This window comes from Terrapene carolina, unplaced genomic scaffold, assembly GCF_002925995.2.
Source record: "Terrapene carolina triunguis isolate 2854851 unplaced genomic scaffold, T_m_triunguis-2.0 Scaffold42, whole genome shotgun sequence".
NCBI lineage: Eukaryota > Metazoa > Chordata > Testudines > Emydidae > Terrapene > Terrapene triunguis.
Window position 1 is genome coordinate 56971996 of NW_020664393.1, and position 15573 is coordinate 56987568.

At 42.3% G+C, this 15573-nt stretch overlaps 1 protein-coding gene across 2 annotated transcripts in view; it reads left to right on the plus strand.

The window, feature by feature from the left end:
• The window catches only part of HPCAL1 (hippocalcin like 1), a 111311-nt gene that overhangs the window by 17164 nt on the left and 78574 nt on the right, over positions 1 to 15573 (plus strand). For both annotated transcript variants that reach the window (XM_024208381.2, XM_026655431.1), the window contains exon 2: positions 3708 to 3753. The gene's annotated coding sequence lies outside the window, so the exon portion shown is untranslated. The remainder of the gene's footprint in view (positions 1 to 3707; positions 3754 to 15573) is intronic.

Consider the following 15573-nt stretch of genomic DNA (forward strand, 5'->3'; position numbering starts at 1 on the left):
AAAGAAAAGGTTGTCGCATGGTGGGAGAGTTGCAGCCCTTGGATATCTGGGGTGTTCCTGCTATGACCACAAAAATAGAGACGGGAGTGCATAGTTCTCAAGGCTTAGAGTACTTGTTTGCATTCAAAAAGAGCTACATGTGGGATGCCAGCAGATCCCAATCAAAATAAGAGCGGTAAGTGAGCAAGCTCTGCTAGATGAGAACATAGACACAGCCTCCGCTCTATAATGTCTGAAGAAAGCTTGCTGGCATGCACAGCACTTCTGAAAGATGAGGTAGTGAGAAACTTGACCGCAAAGGTAGCATTAATAACAATACCAATTTGCCCTAATGCTGTTTGACTGTTAAAGCTGAACTTTCAAGACATGAGTAGGTGTCTTCTTACTGCCTACTACTCCTATTGATTTGAGAATATTATCAGCAAAGGGGAAATGAATGGACATTGGAGCAGTGCAGGGTGAAGCAGTAGCTGTTAATGAGGAAAAAAGAGCTGAGTTCATTTCCAGCTCCTTCATCATTTTGAGAGGAATGTTCTATAAGAATAATGGCCACATGGATGGAGCAGCTTCAGAGTACACAATAAAATGCTGCAGGTAACAGGAGTGAGTGAGCACAATCTCTCGCAAATCCTAGTACCTTACAAAGGGATGCTTAACCTCCTGTATAGACACAACAGTATTAAAGTACAAATATACATTGTGCTTAACCCTGGCTGTGCTGAAAACCCCACATGGCTGTTATGGGGTGTTCAGGGTTATGGATGGTACATATAGAAACTAAGTTCAAATCAGGTCCATATTCAGGACACAGCTCTCCCAAGGTCAGGGCTGTCTGTATAACTCACAAGCAGCAGGCTAGCGGCTTGTGTTCTGGTTTCCTTCTGATAGTTGTCTCTCACTGAGGATAAGAGCTTGCTATTGCTTTATAGTTAAAGGAGTTACTCTTTCAGCTCAAGTGGTAGGGACTTGGACTTTTAATGTTGAAGACCTTGGATTCTTTCTTTGTGTGTGTGTGTGTGTGTGTAAGATAGGATTACTAGTTAATAAGCGTTTTAGAATTTAAAGGGATCATTTGGATATATTCAGATTGAGTAATGTGTGTGACTTGGGATGCATTGGTTGCATTCCACCAGCTCTATATAGCAAAGTGTGGTAGGAACTACATCAAGTGGTCATTCATCATGTTACTTTCTTCTTTCCTTCAGTCTGTCAGTACAGCCTCTTATTAGGGATAACCCTAAAAATGATTCTGTAGAACCACCAGACTGGTAACTTGACACTAGTATTGAGGCAAATGGTAGATTACTAGTCCAACAACCCTTTCTTGTCCAGCCTCCAAAAATTGATTTATCTTCCTTGAATTCTGCCTAGTAATTAAATTTCTGCCATAAGCTGCTTCTGCTAGTTCAGTTATACCTCCCTTTTCATTGACAATAGATTTAATGGTCCATGCTAAATATACAGACTAACTTCTGCAGCCCAGCTAAACTAGGCTCTTTAGGATTGGAGCCAGGACTTATGATTTTAGGTAACAATGTCCAGTACTTCTCCTGAAGACCCTTTAAAATGGGGGGAACACACACACACACACACACACACACACACACACACACACACACCATATATAAAAATGATTGTGTATATTCTAATCCCGGAGGAGGAAATAGCTTTTAATTCGAAGTTACTAATTAAGTGATCAAATACAGTATTCTGTAACTTACACTGTTACAGTAAGTGGAGGAGGAAGGATAGTTCTATGGCAAAAGCACATGACTAAGTCAGATGAGCTGTTTTGGTTTCCTCCTCTGCCACTGACTTTGTCTTTGGGAAAGTAATTTAAGGCCTGATTTAACTCCCACTTGAAGTCATTCCATTGAGTTTAGTGGGGGCTGGATTTGTTTTATAGACTCACCTGACCCTCAAATTTTCTTATCTGAAAAAATGGGAATACTTGCTCCCAGAGGGATGTTGAAGCTAAATTAATTATCTAAGGGTTTTATTCCGCCACCCCTCATTGTGGTATCTGAGCACCTTCCATGTAAAATCAATAGTAATAGTAAAGTTCCTAGTGGACTTCCTGGAGTCTTTTGACACTTCTTCTTTTTCTGGGTTAAAAACTCTGTAATAATGTTTGTAAAGAGCTTTAGGATCCTTGACTGGCAGGCCCTGCAGAGATCCAAAGTAGTAGTATTCTCTGTTCTGTTGAAGTAAGATAATGGACTGTAAGAGAAGCCATTTCTAATCTTTTATAACATTATTAATGGCTCCAGAAAACTAAACTGGTGTCCATGTAGTTCGGTTGCCTTTCTCCTATTCCTAGATCTGGACAAATTATAATATTTGGAGGTTCAAGACCAATGCTTGCATGTTGGGATTTTTCTTTAAGCTAAAATTGACGTGTTCTTTCTGAAGAACATATGACAGTATCAAGCAGGGAGGATTGTGTAAGTGGACTTTGAAGGCCAGTAGAATTGATTTTTGTTCATGCACAATAAGAGAAATCTACATACTGATCAATTCCCTAACAGTTTTCTGTATTTCAGGACAAATAGAATGTACATTTAGGCTGTAAAGTCTCATAGCTCTATGCCTGGGTGGGGAATCTTTTTTCTATCAGAGACCACTGACCCACAAAAAAACATCAGTCGCGGGCCTCACAGCTCCGTGGGTGGGGGTGGGGCTGTGTGGTGGCTCGGGGCTTCCCCTAGGCTACAGGGTGAGAGGGGACTCCAGGCTAGGGCCAAGTGGTTTGGAGTGAGGGAGCGGGCTCAGGTCTAGGACAGGGGGTTGGGATGCAGGGTTTGGGCTCCGGGAGGGGGCTCAGGGCTGGGGTAGGAGGTGGGAGTGTGGGGTGCAGGCTCTGGGAGGGTGTTTGGGTGCAGGAGGGAGTTCCGATCTGGGGTAGGGGGTTGGGGTTGTGGGGTCTGGGAGGGAGTTAAGGTGTGGGAGGGGTTCGGACCTAGGTCAGGGGGTTTGGGGTGCAGGCTCCGCCAGGGGACGCTTACCTCTGGTAGCTCCCGGTCGGTGGTGCAGCGGGGCTAAGACAGGCTACCTGCCTCCCAGGGCTCCGCGCCGCTCCCAGAAGTGGCCACCATGTCCAGCCCCTAGGCGGTGGGTCCAGGGGGCTCTGCTTGATGCACGCAGGCACCGCCCCCACAGTTCCCATCCCATTGGCCGTGTTTCCTGGCCAATGAGCGCTGCAGAGTCAGCACTGGCAGTGGGGGGCAGTGCACAAAACTTCCCTGATGGCCCCTCTGCCTAGGGGCCATAGGGACATGCCAGCCCCTTCTGGGAGCTGCGCTGAGCCGACCAAATTTTTAACAGTCTGGCAACCCCAGCTGTCCCCTGCAGCAGGGTGAGCCGGCACTCGTGGCTCCAGTCCCAAGAGGTGAGGGGCGGGGGGCCGAGGTGAGGGGTTTCTGGCCCACGGCTCCGAGACTTGTTGCAGGCCGGCTGAAATGAAGCAGCGGGCCAAATCCAGCCCATGGGCTGTAGGTTCCCCACCCCCGCTCTATGAATTTGGAGTGACTACTGAATAATACTCAGAATTTTCACACTAAGGGCCAAATTTTGATCTGTTACATTTGTGCAGCCCTGTTGACTCAAGAGATGTGCACAGGAAGGCCACAAACAAGATTTGTCCCAAAGACTGTAACTTAGGGGAAAACTCTAGGTACATTATGTATGTCTTATGCTTTTTCTTTCAGGCAAGTGAATGCATCTGAATTGCTCTGAGGAGATTCAAGATAAGAGGTAAGGCTTGTTGTTTCTCCCTCCTCCTCTTCCCCCCCCCCCCCCCCCAGCTTCTGCCCCCATTCAAGGCACCCAACGATATGAAAGAACAGAAAATGTAAACCTCAAAACTTGGCTTGCGGCAAGTGTTAATCCTCTGCATTGAGCCAAATTTGGGGTCACACTTATGGTCAGGATGCTTTAATTGTTGAACTGAAGGACAAGTCTGGTCTTTACATCAATGTTAAAAACTTTTATCTTCACACCAGAATGAATTTCCTGAGAATTCAGTAATTAAGTTTTTATCTTTTTAAGCTAATTTATCTCCAGTGGGGGAAATTTGTACAAATTAGATTGTATTCAGAGCTAATAGTCTATGCTGCCCCATGAGGGCAAAGTCCTCCTTTCCATTTCAAAGGACGACTTCCTTGAGAACATAACTAACCTATTTAAATTGAATAGAATGGAATTTTAAAGTTTGGAATAACTCACTTTTGCCTCCGATTAATGTGACTTGTGTCTTCATAGCATACTCATGTATGCCATATGTCTCTATGTAGTTAAAATTAGGTAAACGAAACATTAAAATACTCAGCAAATGGGAAAAGATAAGTAAGGTTCCTACAGAAGTATTAATGTGATCACATTATGCACATGCAAGAGCCAGCTTTTAAACTGGTGTGAATCAGTGTAGCTACCAGTTGCGGATCTGGTCAGTAGTATTCTCTTACTGTTCCTGGATAAATGTGTAGTTATTGCTACTGCATTTCCCCTTTCAATGCTAATTTTTTCCCAATAAGATTAACACAATTATATCATTACACGTTAATTGCTCAGGAAGTTTATCCTTTAGTTTCATTTCCCCAGTGCACAGGATACAAGCTATTAAAGCGATCGTGTGTTCAGATTAAAAGGCCGGGGGCATTCAACATCGGTTAATTTTCTGGACCACCTCCCCTTCTGTAAAATAAATATCTTTTTCATTACAGAAGATCCCAGTGTATTTCACAACTGTCCACACACAGCACAACTGAAATGCAGCCACCTCTTTTGCACAGCATGCTGCACAATATTTTGTGTGTCCATGTTGGAGGGGGTGAATTTCTGCCAAGAACCCCTACTCTTACTAAAGAGCCATTAAATTTGTCCATGCAGAACAGACAGGACATCAATTAAATTATTTCACAAAGACCCCCCCCCCCCCCCCACACACACACATAGTGCATGACACCCTAATTTCTTACATAGGACAAAGGATTGAGTCAAGCCTGCTAGGATTTGAATTTGTGGCTTAAGTCTAAGTAGACATCTCCTATGGCTAACACCATAACCTTTATGGATGTGTGTAGTTGAAGCAGCAAACCCCTCTTCTCCCAACTCCCCTATGTGGGCACAGTTATATCAATATAGAAGTGCTTATACCAATATAGCTTATTCTGGTTTGGGAACTGTAGTACCAGTATAAAGCACTTTTTATACCGGTATTACTGTGTCCATACTAGGGCTTTTACTGGACTAACTATATCAGCAAAAAGTCACACCCATCACTAACATAATTACACTAGTACAGCTTTCAGTATAGACCAGCCCTTGGGCTCCTAAGTCACTGAGGTGCTTTTGAAAATGTTAATGTTTCCTGTTCTTTATTTAGAACAATAAATTCTACAGGATCACAATCTACAGGATATAGGAAAAACATGGCAGGTGAAATATATTGTAAGACCCCGAAAGTTTGTGGGGGTCTCAGAGACATAAGTAGTACCTGAAATTACTTTATTCAATTTGGAAAAAAGTTCAAATTTTGAGTTGGTGGTGTCCTAAAGCAATAGTAACTCACCACATTGAAGTGTGCAATGTATATGTTGTATAGCCTAAACAGTAATATATTAAGATGAATGTTTGAATAGGAAAAAAATTATGGTCCCAATTCAGGGAAGTACTTAAACACGTGCTTATGTGCTTCCCAGATTGTTCAATCAGGGCCTATGCCATAGCACCCAATCTACTTAACCATATGCCTGTCTTTAAGCAAATGAGTAGTCCCACTGGGACTCTTTATGCACTTAAAAGTTAGTCATGTGGTTAAAATGTGTGCTGAATTGGGGCCTATGTGAGCAGAACAGCTCAATTAACATTGGTATAGGAACCTTTCCTTCTGTATTTCTTGACTTTAAAGACTTCTATTGTGCAGTGTTAATAGTCGTGCATTTGTGCAGCTTTGTATTCGAATTTTACTGATGCGCTCTCTGTGCAAAGTTTGACTAACGAAGTTCTACCTTTGTGTATTTTTTTCAGAATAAAATAAAATACATCTGCATACTGCTAACTGTAACCTTATAATTTGGTTTGACATACCAGTAAATATCCAGTTAATGAGTACTGAGTTAATAAAATACATTCCAAATGATGCATATGCAATCTTGCAGCTAGAAGTTTTTCAATCCCTACTTTAAACTCTTTTCAATTTCAATTTTTGTGTTGGCGAATAGCTTTCTGAATAAAACTGACAGTTTTAGAACTGTAATTTAATTGGCATTTATGGGGTGAACAATCTGTCATTACATGATGCTGCAGGTGTTCTTACAGGGTTTTCACAAGGTTTAATTGTGTTGTGCAAGAAACTTAATGATAGCATGATACACCTCCAGAAATGGATTTGTGATGCTCGAAACATGACACACTTAATGTTTTAAAATTGGGCCCTTCTGGTTTAATTTATGAGTTGTTTTTAGAGTCTGTTTTTCCATGTGACTTGAGGTTTCACAGAGGCACGATATCAGGTATAAACAGGAATGCAATGAGACTCTGTCATGTGCCCTGCCTATATTCACAACCTGTGTATGTAAGGTGTGATGGCTTATTTTGGTGTAGTAATGTTTGCATGTCATTCATGCAAATGTCTCACAATGCACAGACATTGCAATGGTCGCTAGATATGATGGGGTTGGGGGATGGGGGGTTAATAGACTAGGAGATGCATAGGGAACTGGTAACCACCAGTGTAGGAAACCAACAGCTGCTGTTGATAGTGTCGATAAGGTGAGTATCAAGCTGTTTTGGGGGTTTTTTTGGGGGGGGGAGGGGTGGTTAAGGATTGGTGAGCTGCATAGCTGGTGCAGAAGATCAACCTCAAACAGAGTAGATTGGGTTGGGGTCTGAGAGGCCAAAACTGAGAGGAGGCAGATCAGTGGCAGCAAGTGAAGGTATTGGGAGAATGAGATCAGAGATCAGATTGAGGGGCATAGCCGCGAAGGGTTTTGAAATCCAGGAGACAGAATTTGGGAGATTTCTATGGCTGAGGTGTGGGGAAAGCGGTCGTGTGTATTCTTGCTGGTGAGCATATTTGCAGCGTTATTCTGAATAGACTGGAGACTTGCTGAGAGTGATTCTCAGAGGTGGTAGAGGAAGGAATTGCTATAATCTGCATGAATGAGTGGCTGAGAGAGGACCGGGCATGAGGCAGTGGTGTGCATACACTGTTGTGGAGGTGGTAATGGGCAGATCTAATACTGTGAGGTCTGAAGGACAAAACACTGCAAATATCACAGAAAGCAATTTTTTTCTGGCAGGTAAATGGGCTGCTTGGTTTAACCAGTCTTTTCCAGTTCCACAGTGTATGAAGAAAGATCTCCGGTTCAGCACTGAAACCTACAGCCAGAACTACCGTGTTTCCCCGAAAATAAGACAGTGTCTTATATTAATTTTTGCTCCCAAAGATGCGCTAGGTCTTATTTTCAGGGGAGGTCTTATTTTTCCTGGAGCTTCGGGGCCTTATATTCCGGGGTGGCCTTATTATCGGGGAGGTCTTATTTTCGGGGGATGTCTTATATTACAGCGAGAGGCAAAACTGGAAGTAGGTCTTATTTTCGGGGGATGTCTTATTTTCGGGGAAACAGGGTAGCAAGTTCTTGAATTCAGAATGATAGAACTAGAAGTCTAAAAGCGGTTGCAGAATCCAGAGCAAGAGAGATTTATCCGGGCAATAAACCGACTTTCCTAAACACTTTAATCAAAAACTGAGCTGTCCTTATCTTAAAGGGATGTTAAAGATGCCCCTATATCTTGAAAACTCTACCAAATGGAAGGGTGTATGAGGTATTAGGTTGACTTCTTACCCATGAAATATCACAGGACTGACAGTAATAGTAATGGAAATAAAACCCTTTATCTACGGCCCAGGAAATGGTAGGGTAGAGTGACCAGGTACCCTGGTTGTATTGGAATTATCTCGAATTGCAGTCAGTGCTCCTGAGTCTGGGTGTTTTGGGAAGTTGTGTGGAATTTTTTTGCACCCCAACACCCAGTTTCATTAAAAACTGGCCATTGCCCATCCAGCTACTCCTGCTGGATAGCTCCTCTTACATTAAGTCGTCTTTTTACCCATCTCCTCCTGGCCTGCAGTACAACTTGTTCCCCCTCTCCGCACAGCCCCTATTCTTTCTCTGCCTCTGCTCGCTCTCCTCCCTCACATCTGTCTTTGTACCCCAACTCCCAGCCACACTGTAGCTATATATTCCCCTAGTGTGATGGAATCAGAAAGGAGGAGGCAGCAGAAAAGCAAATAATTTGGACTGTGCTAAAGCATAAAGTGGGGGAAAAGGTGGGACCTGTAGGAAGGGGAGTGCCATTTAACCTTCCCAGTAGTCGCATGGCCCGGAGTGTGCCCTGAACCCTAATATGCCTGTTTGGCAGCCCAAACCCTCCTGAGTGTTTCTGAACTCTTATTCCCTACAAACATAGTTCCCTAGCTTGAGGATTAAATCCTGGTCACCCTATGCAGTGCAACCTCTGATTCTTCCTAATTTTCCTCCTCCTTGATTTGGGATTGTGGGGAACTTCTGGAGATGAGAAGGTAATATAGTTCCTTGCCCATTCAATCCATGACCTCTGAGTCTGCAGTAGTTAACATGGTCCCTTGTTCACTGACAGCTAGATTAATTTATGCCTGCTTTCTCCCAAAGCCCTAAAAGGTGGTGGACCCAGAGCACCTCTTTTAATGCTACCCACTCATTCCCTGTCATGAACAGTTTTTCACCTTTACTTTACTGTGTGGTAATGCTAGAACAAAGATAATTATCTCTTCTTCTTGCCAGATTTCCCCCCCTATTTTGGGGTTCCTATTGTGATACTCAGTTGGCAAACTCCATTCTTCAGTAGTTGCAGTTTGTGGTGTCTCTTTCCCTTTGATTTCTTAGCTCAGACCCCAGCTCAAGTCAGCCAGACGACTGGCTTAGGTGTATAAGGCTGTCTGCACTACAGCTTATGTCTGCAGAATTTGTTGCTTAGGGGTGAGAATAAACCATCCCCCGAACGACATAAATTACACCGACATAAGCACCATGTGGACAGTGCTGTCGGTGGGAGAGCTGCTCCCGCTGACATCACTTCTGCTGCTCATAGAGATGGTTTTATTATGCCTATGGGAGAGCTCTCTCTCTTCAGCATAGAGCATCTTCACCAGATACGCTGCAGTGGTGCAGGTGCAGCGGTGCAACTGCGTCACTGCAGTGCTGTACGTGTAGACCTGCCCTAAGGCACCGCCGTCCTCCATGTGGCAATGCAGCTTGTGCTACATTTTGCCTTTCAGCTGATGAAAAGGTAAAGAATATACCACAAATTTTTGTAAAAGAAAATTCCATTGACTTTCAATTTTGGCATTTATCTCTCGCCGCCTTTTGGTAGGAACTACAAGAGCTGGATGTCCAACATGGATAAATTAAGTACTGAAAGCCTAGCATAAACAAGTGAATCACACTACCATTGAAGTGAAGAATATTGCGTAAGAGAGTAATGTGTATAGATAAACCTTAACTATAACAGACCTGGCCATCTGCTATATTACAAAGTAATTAGGCCAATTTAATCTTATATTGGGACCATTCCTGTCTTATATTACTAAATGAAGAATGTATTTTTACTCATATTTCTGCTCTTCTTCCTGTACCCAGCTTCTTTCCTTCCCTTCATTCTTCTTGCTCTTTTTTGTCTTTCTCATTTCTTCATGTTCATTGTATAATTCAGTTTTGCTAATATTTTCACTATTGAAGTTTTTCCGTATTGTACTTAATATTTATCACATTTTTACATGTTTCCTTGAATAATTCAAGAATTATTTTTTTAATTAGGATGGATGTGCAACACCCCAGGTATGCTTCATATTTTTCACTTTAACGAAGGGACTTGCAGTATCAGCTCCTGGAAACTTCTTGATCTTTCCAATGCTGAAAAAGCTCTAAAAATTTACAGTTTATTCAGTGAGTGTTTTAAAGATAACTGCACTAACTCAGAGACAACCTTGCTTGAAAATGTAAATATATCAATAGTATTGCTGAAAAATTAATTATGGACTAATATTTCAAAAGTGAAAGGAGATACTGAGCTTGGCATTCTCTAACAGCAGTGCTTTTCTTCTCCACATACTGAACCTACTGCACACACCTTCCTCCTTCCAAATTTTGCATGAATGTTGGTATAGTGTAAGAAACAAAAAAGAATTGTATCCTACTGCAAGTATCTCATGTTGATTCACTGCTATACAAATGTTCATCCTTTAATAGTGTGGGATTACAAAGCATTATCATCCTCATCTTGACTCAGGTAGTGCTATTTTTATTTAATCTGTATTAAGGTATCATTGTGCATCTTTGGTCTTGCAGCATAGAGGTAATACGATTTACTATTTTTATAAAAAGCAGTATGGCTGTATAAATCCTGTCAGTACCAAGAACTGAAAAGATTAGTCATGAGCTCACTCTTTTTCCTTCAGTAGTGAGTAGCTAAACTTTAGGTTGTTATGGAAAACAAAAAACCGTATTGGCCAGTTTTGGAACAAAATAGTCATACTTGGCTTGTGGTACAGCATTTCCTCATCACTATGTATGATGGTGCATGGAAACACAGGACGCAATCTTGCAACACTTAAATGCTCACAGATAGCCTCATTGATTTTAATGGGGCTACTTGTGTGAGTAAAGATTGCTCACATGAGGTAAAGTGGTAGCATCAGGTCCCATACTCGGAATCATATTACCCTTGCAGAGATGATCAGCTGCAACAGTTTCTGTTTGGGGTTTTTTTCCTTTTAAAAATGTGGATGTGTAGAGAAGGAAGGACTATAATGGAATGAGACACATTCAGACTATATTAATACATGGCCGTATTATCCAGTTATCTGGGCAACCACACCCACGAAAGCTTATACCCAAATAAATCTGTTAGTCTTTAAGGGGCCACCGGACTCCTTGTTGTTTTTGTGGATACTGACTAACACGGCTACCCCCTGATATTTAACTCGTAGAACTGTATCTAGTAGAGGTTTTATGCATCTGTATGTTTATGGAGTTGCCTGACTAATTCAGACAAACAAGTCTTGACTCTGATTAGTCAAAATATAAAATGAGGTGCATATTTAAGGAGCAGATCAAATCACAGTGAAGTCCTTGGAGTCTTTCCTTTGACTACAGTGGGTTTGGATCAGGTTCTAAATTTCTTGATAACCTCCATCATGTTCGTCACTGTTATCACTATATAATAGCTTGTATCCCGAGAAAAAGAAATGCATGCCCATGCCCGGTAGCTGAGGTCAATCCTGTTTGGGGAAATACAGTAAGAGCTGTCTTACAAATAGTATGTCAGATTGACTTTGATGGCCTGACAATATTCCTATGGGCAGAACTGACCGCTGACTTCCATGATTTCTTGATGTGGCTGACCTGTCACATGAAACAATATAGAACTTCCAGATTTCAAAAGAAAATAATTGTTGTCATTAATGCAAAGGAAAGGAAACTAAAGAAACCTGGACAGAGGTTATGTATGAACTGTGGCTGAGTTTTTTAGATTTAGGCAATTTAAAGCTAGTTACCAAAAATAAATAAATTTTAAATCCCCCCCCCCTTTTATTTGTGTTTATATAAAAAAAAAAAAGTTGAAAATGGGCTCAGTAAAGTCAACAGGAGCTGCTGGAATATAACCGTAACATAAGAATAGCAGTACCAGCAGTGGCCTGTCTGGTCCAATATCCCGTCGTCCGAGATTAGCCAATGCCAGATGCATCAGAGGGACCACACTTTGGCAAATCAGGCCACATTTGTTTGAAAGATTTGACTGAACAACTTCCTTGAAAGCCATTAATACTAGAGCTGGTGGAAAATTTTCCATCCGTGAACACAGATTCATCTAAATGGAAATGCTCTGCAGTTTCCTGCCAGCTTGTCATTTGGTGGCATGCTGGGGAGCCGAGAGCCTGGAAGCCCAGGCTCCCAGTTTCCTAGGTTCCTCTAAAGCTCGCTTGATGGGGTGCTGTAGAGCAGGGCTTCCAAGCTCTTGTGGGTCCTCAGCAGCCTGGTTTCCTAAGGCTTCCAGGGTCTGCAGCTCTGGATGCAGCCTGCCATGTGGGCGGCCCCTGAATTGAGGACCCCAGGGCTTTCAGGGTTTGTGACTTCAGGGCAGCCTGCCAGGTGGACTGCCCCAGAGTCATGGACTCCCAGGGCTTTCCCATTTTGGAGAATTCCAAAATTTGAAGTGGGTGTGTTTTGAAATAGGAATGAAACCAAATTTTGAAATATTAAAATCCTCCATGAAATAGAATTCCCTTTCTCCACTCAACTCTCATCAGAACTGCTGGCCAAAATTTCTAACCTTGCATGCCTGAATTTAGGCACCTAAAATGTATATTTAGGCACCTAACTTTCAATATACAAGTTGGAAAATTTTGTTCACTAGGTTTAATGGCTTTAAGCGAACATGATTCGGTCAAATTTGGCCCACAATTTGTTGTTTGTAAATGCAAGAATTTACAAAGCCTCATGCCATTCAAAATATTTACCTCTTATTACTACTTTTTGTCTTCTGTTCTTAATAATCTAAAGTGGGAGTAGAAACATCAGAATGGAATCTTTTCAACTCTCTCTCTTTAATAACCAGGAACTCTAAATGACCGTATCCATCTGGATAAGCTTTGCATTTAGTTTGATTTCATAGCACAAATTCCACTTTAGGCAATTTAAATTATTATAGTCATAGGGGTTGAAGCACTCCAGAGCCAGAGGTCAGTCTGTGAAATAGAATGGTTCCATTATACAGCGTTTCTTGATAATAAAATCAATAGATGATGAAGATGCAGTAATGTTACTTTCCATAGTAGTGTTGCAAACAGCTTCCTTAATAAAGCCCTATTTTAATTCCACTCCCTAATAACCACAAATTGTTGAGCTAGGTGCAGGAATCACTGGATGAAATCTATGGCGCTTGTTATGCAGGAGGTCAAACTAGAAGATTATAAATTGCCCCTTTTTGCTTTTAAAATCTATGAATAACTGTGAGTTGGAAAGCTTGTTGGATCTGAAAGTTGCCAGACTTGGACTGAAGGCAAAAGGAAATATATCTGCAAGGTTTGAAGAAAAATTATCAGTGTTTTTGAAGTACAGATTGAAAAATATAATTACCCCAATCTGAAACTTTGACCCTTATCTAATAATTCTGCATCACCCTATAGAAAAGTAAGTCTTGTTTCTACCCCTTTCATACATAGAACTTCAGAGTTACTAATATCAGAGTTACGAACTGACCGGTCAATCACAACCTCATTTGGAACTGGAAGTATGCAATCAGGCAGCAGCGGAGACACCCCCCCCCCCAAAAAAAAAAAAAAAAAAAAAAATAGTTGTTTTTTTTTTATAAAAAAAAAAAAAAAAAGCATTTTTTTTCTGCATAGTAAAGTTTCAAAGCTGTATTAAGTCAATGTTCAGTTATAAACTTTTGAAAGAACAACCATAACGTTTTGTTCAGTTATGAACAGCCTCCATTCCCGAGGTGTTTGTAACTGAGGTTTTACTGTACTTTCTATAATGTTAAATTGCCTTGAAAACTCATGCACTGATTGTATTTGAAGAAAATAGAGGCTTAACTTTGTAATTAACCATTTTTGTTGATGAGTTATAGGTTTTTCCAGCATCCTATCGAAGAACTGGACTCCAGTTGCTTCATCTCTTCGACTTTAGCCATTGGCTTGTATTTTCTGTACTACCCTTCCCCTCCCCTGAAAACTAAGATTCTTGTTTACATTCATAGCTGTGTCCAAAGGTCCACTCTCTTTTAACAAGAGGCTCATGTGAGCTCCTGAAGACTTGCTCCAGCTAGTCAGTGGTCATTCAAGGTTGCTGTGCTTTGACAAAACATACATTTCTTTACACTGGATAAGAAAGTGTGCAGTTTGTTCCAGTGGAAAACTTAGTCCTTTCTAGTCTTTTCCTTTCTTGCTCATAGTTACTTGAGTTTTGTAAATGATGTGATAGGTAAATATGTTCTTGTCACTTACCAGCTTAAGGCCTGGTCTGTATTTGAAAGTTGTACCACTAGAACTATTGGGGCTATGGGTATGATTGATAGAACTATTTCAATAAAATAAGTAAATAAAATAATCAATCAGTACAAGCCGTAGTGTTGATTAATTATACTGGTATAAAGGTGCTTTACACCAGTACAGTTGTTTCCCTTTCTGTGAAGGAATAGCTATACTGGTATAAGTACCTTTATACCTGTATAACTGCACGCTGCGGCAGAGTTGTAGTGTTTCAGCTATACCAGTATAATTAAAGTGCAGGGGTGAAAGTAACTTAATGGATTTACCAGTGGGCAGGGTGGCCGGGGTCCTGGGCAAGGTGGGGGGGCTGGCTCTGGGTCCCCAGAAGGGGCGGGGCCTTGGGCAGAAGGGGCAGGGCTGGGGGAAGACTCCCCCAGCCAGCCCTTCAGCGCTACCTGGCCCGCGCCGCCTGGGGCTCCAGCGGTGAGTTAAATGGCCTGGGGCTCTGGCCACTGGCATGCTAGCGGCAGGAGTGGCCGGGAGCCCCGAGCCCTTGAAATCGCTGCCAGAGCACCAGGGTAGCGGCGGCCAGGAGCCCCAGGACTATGGCGGCGATTTAAAGGGTCAGGAGCTCCAGCTGCTGCCGGGAGCCCCAGGCCCTTTTACATTGCTGGGCCCCGGGGCAGCTGCCCCTCTTGCCCCCCACATCAGCGGCCCTGCTGGTACAGTCAGCTGTGTACTGGCTCTTACCGGTGGACCGGCTTACTTTCACCTCTGTTAAAGTGGTGCAGCTTTCTAATATAAACAAGGCCTTAATTGGGTCTTGAAAATTGTTTTGTTTTGTGGAATATTTAAAACCAGTCTGCCCCCTCCTACTTATGGGCAAAACGGGGAAACCTTACAAAGGAAAAACAAAATCCTCTAATATGGATATCCCAGTCCCCTTTCTTATGCCTTGCGTTATATAGGATGAAGCAGTAGCACTGGAAAGTTAAGAACATAAGAATGGCCATACTGGGGCAGACCAAAGGTCCATCCAGCCCAGTATCTTGTCTACCGACAGTGACCAATGCCAGGTGTCCCAGAGGGAGTGAACCTAACAGGTAATGATCAAGTGATCTCTCTCCTGCCGTCCATCGCCACCCTCTGACAAACAGAGGCTAGGGACACCATTCCTTACCCATCCTGGCTAATAGCCATTAATGGACTTAACCTCCATGAATTTATCTAGTTCTCTTTTAAACCCTGTTATAGCCCTAGCCTTCACAACTCCTCAGGCAAGGAGTTCCACAGGTTGACTGTGCACTGTGTGAAGAACTTCCTTGTATTTGTTTTAAACCTGCTGCCCATCAATTTCATTTGGTGGCCCCTAGTTTATATTATGGGAACAAGTAAATAACTTTTCCTTATTCACTTTCTCCACACCACTCATGATTTTATATACCTCTATCATATCCCCCCTTAGCCTCTTCTTTTCCAAGCTGAAAAGTCCCAGCCTCTTTAATCTCTCCTCATATGGGACCCATTCCAAACCCCTA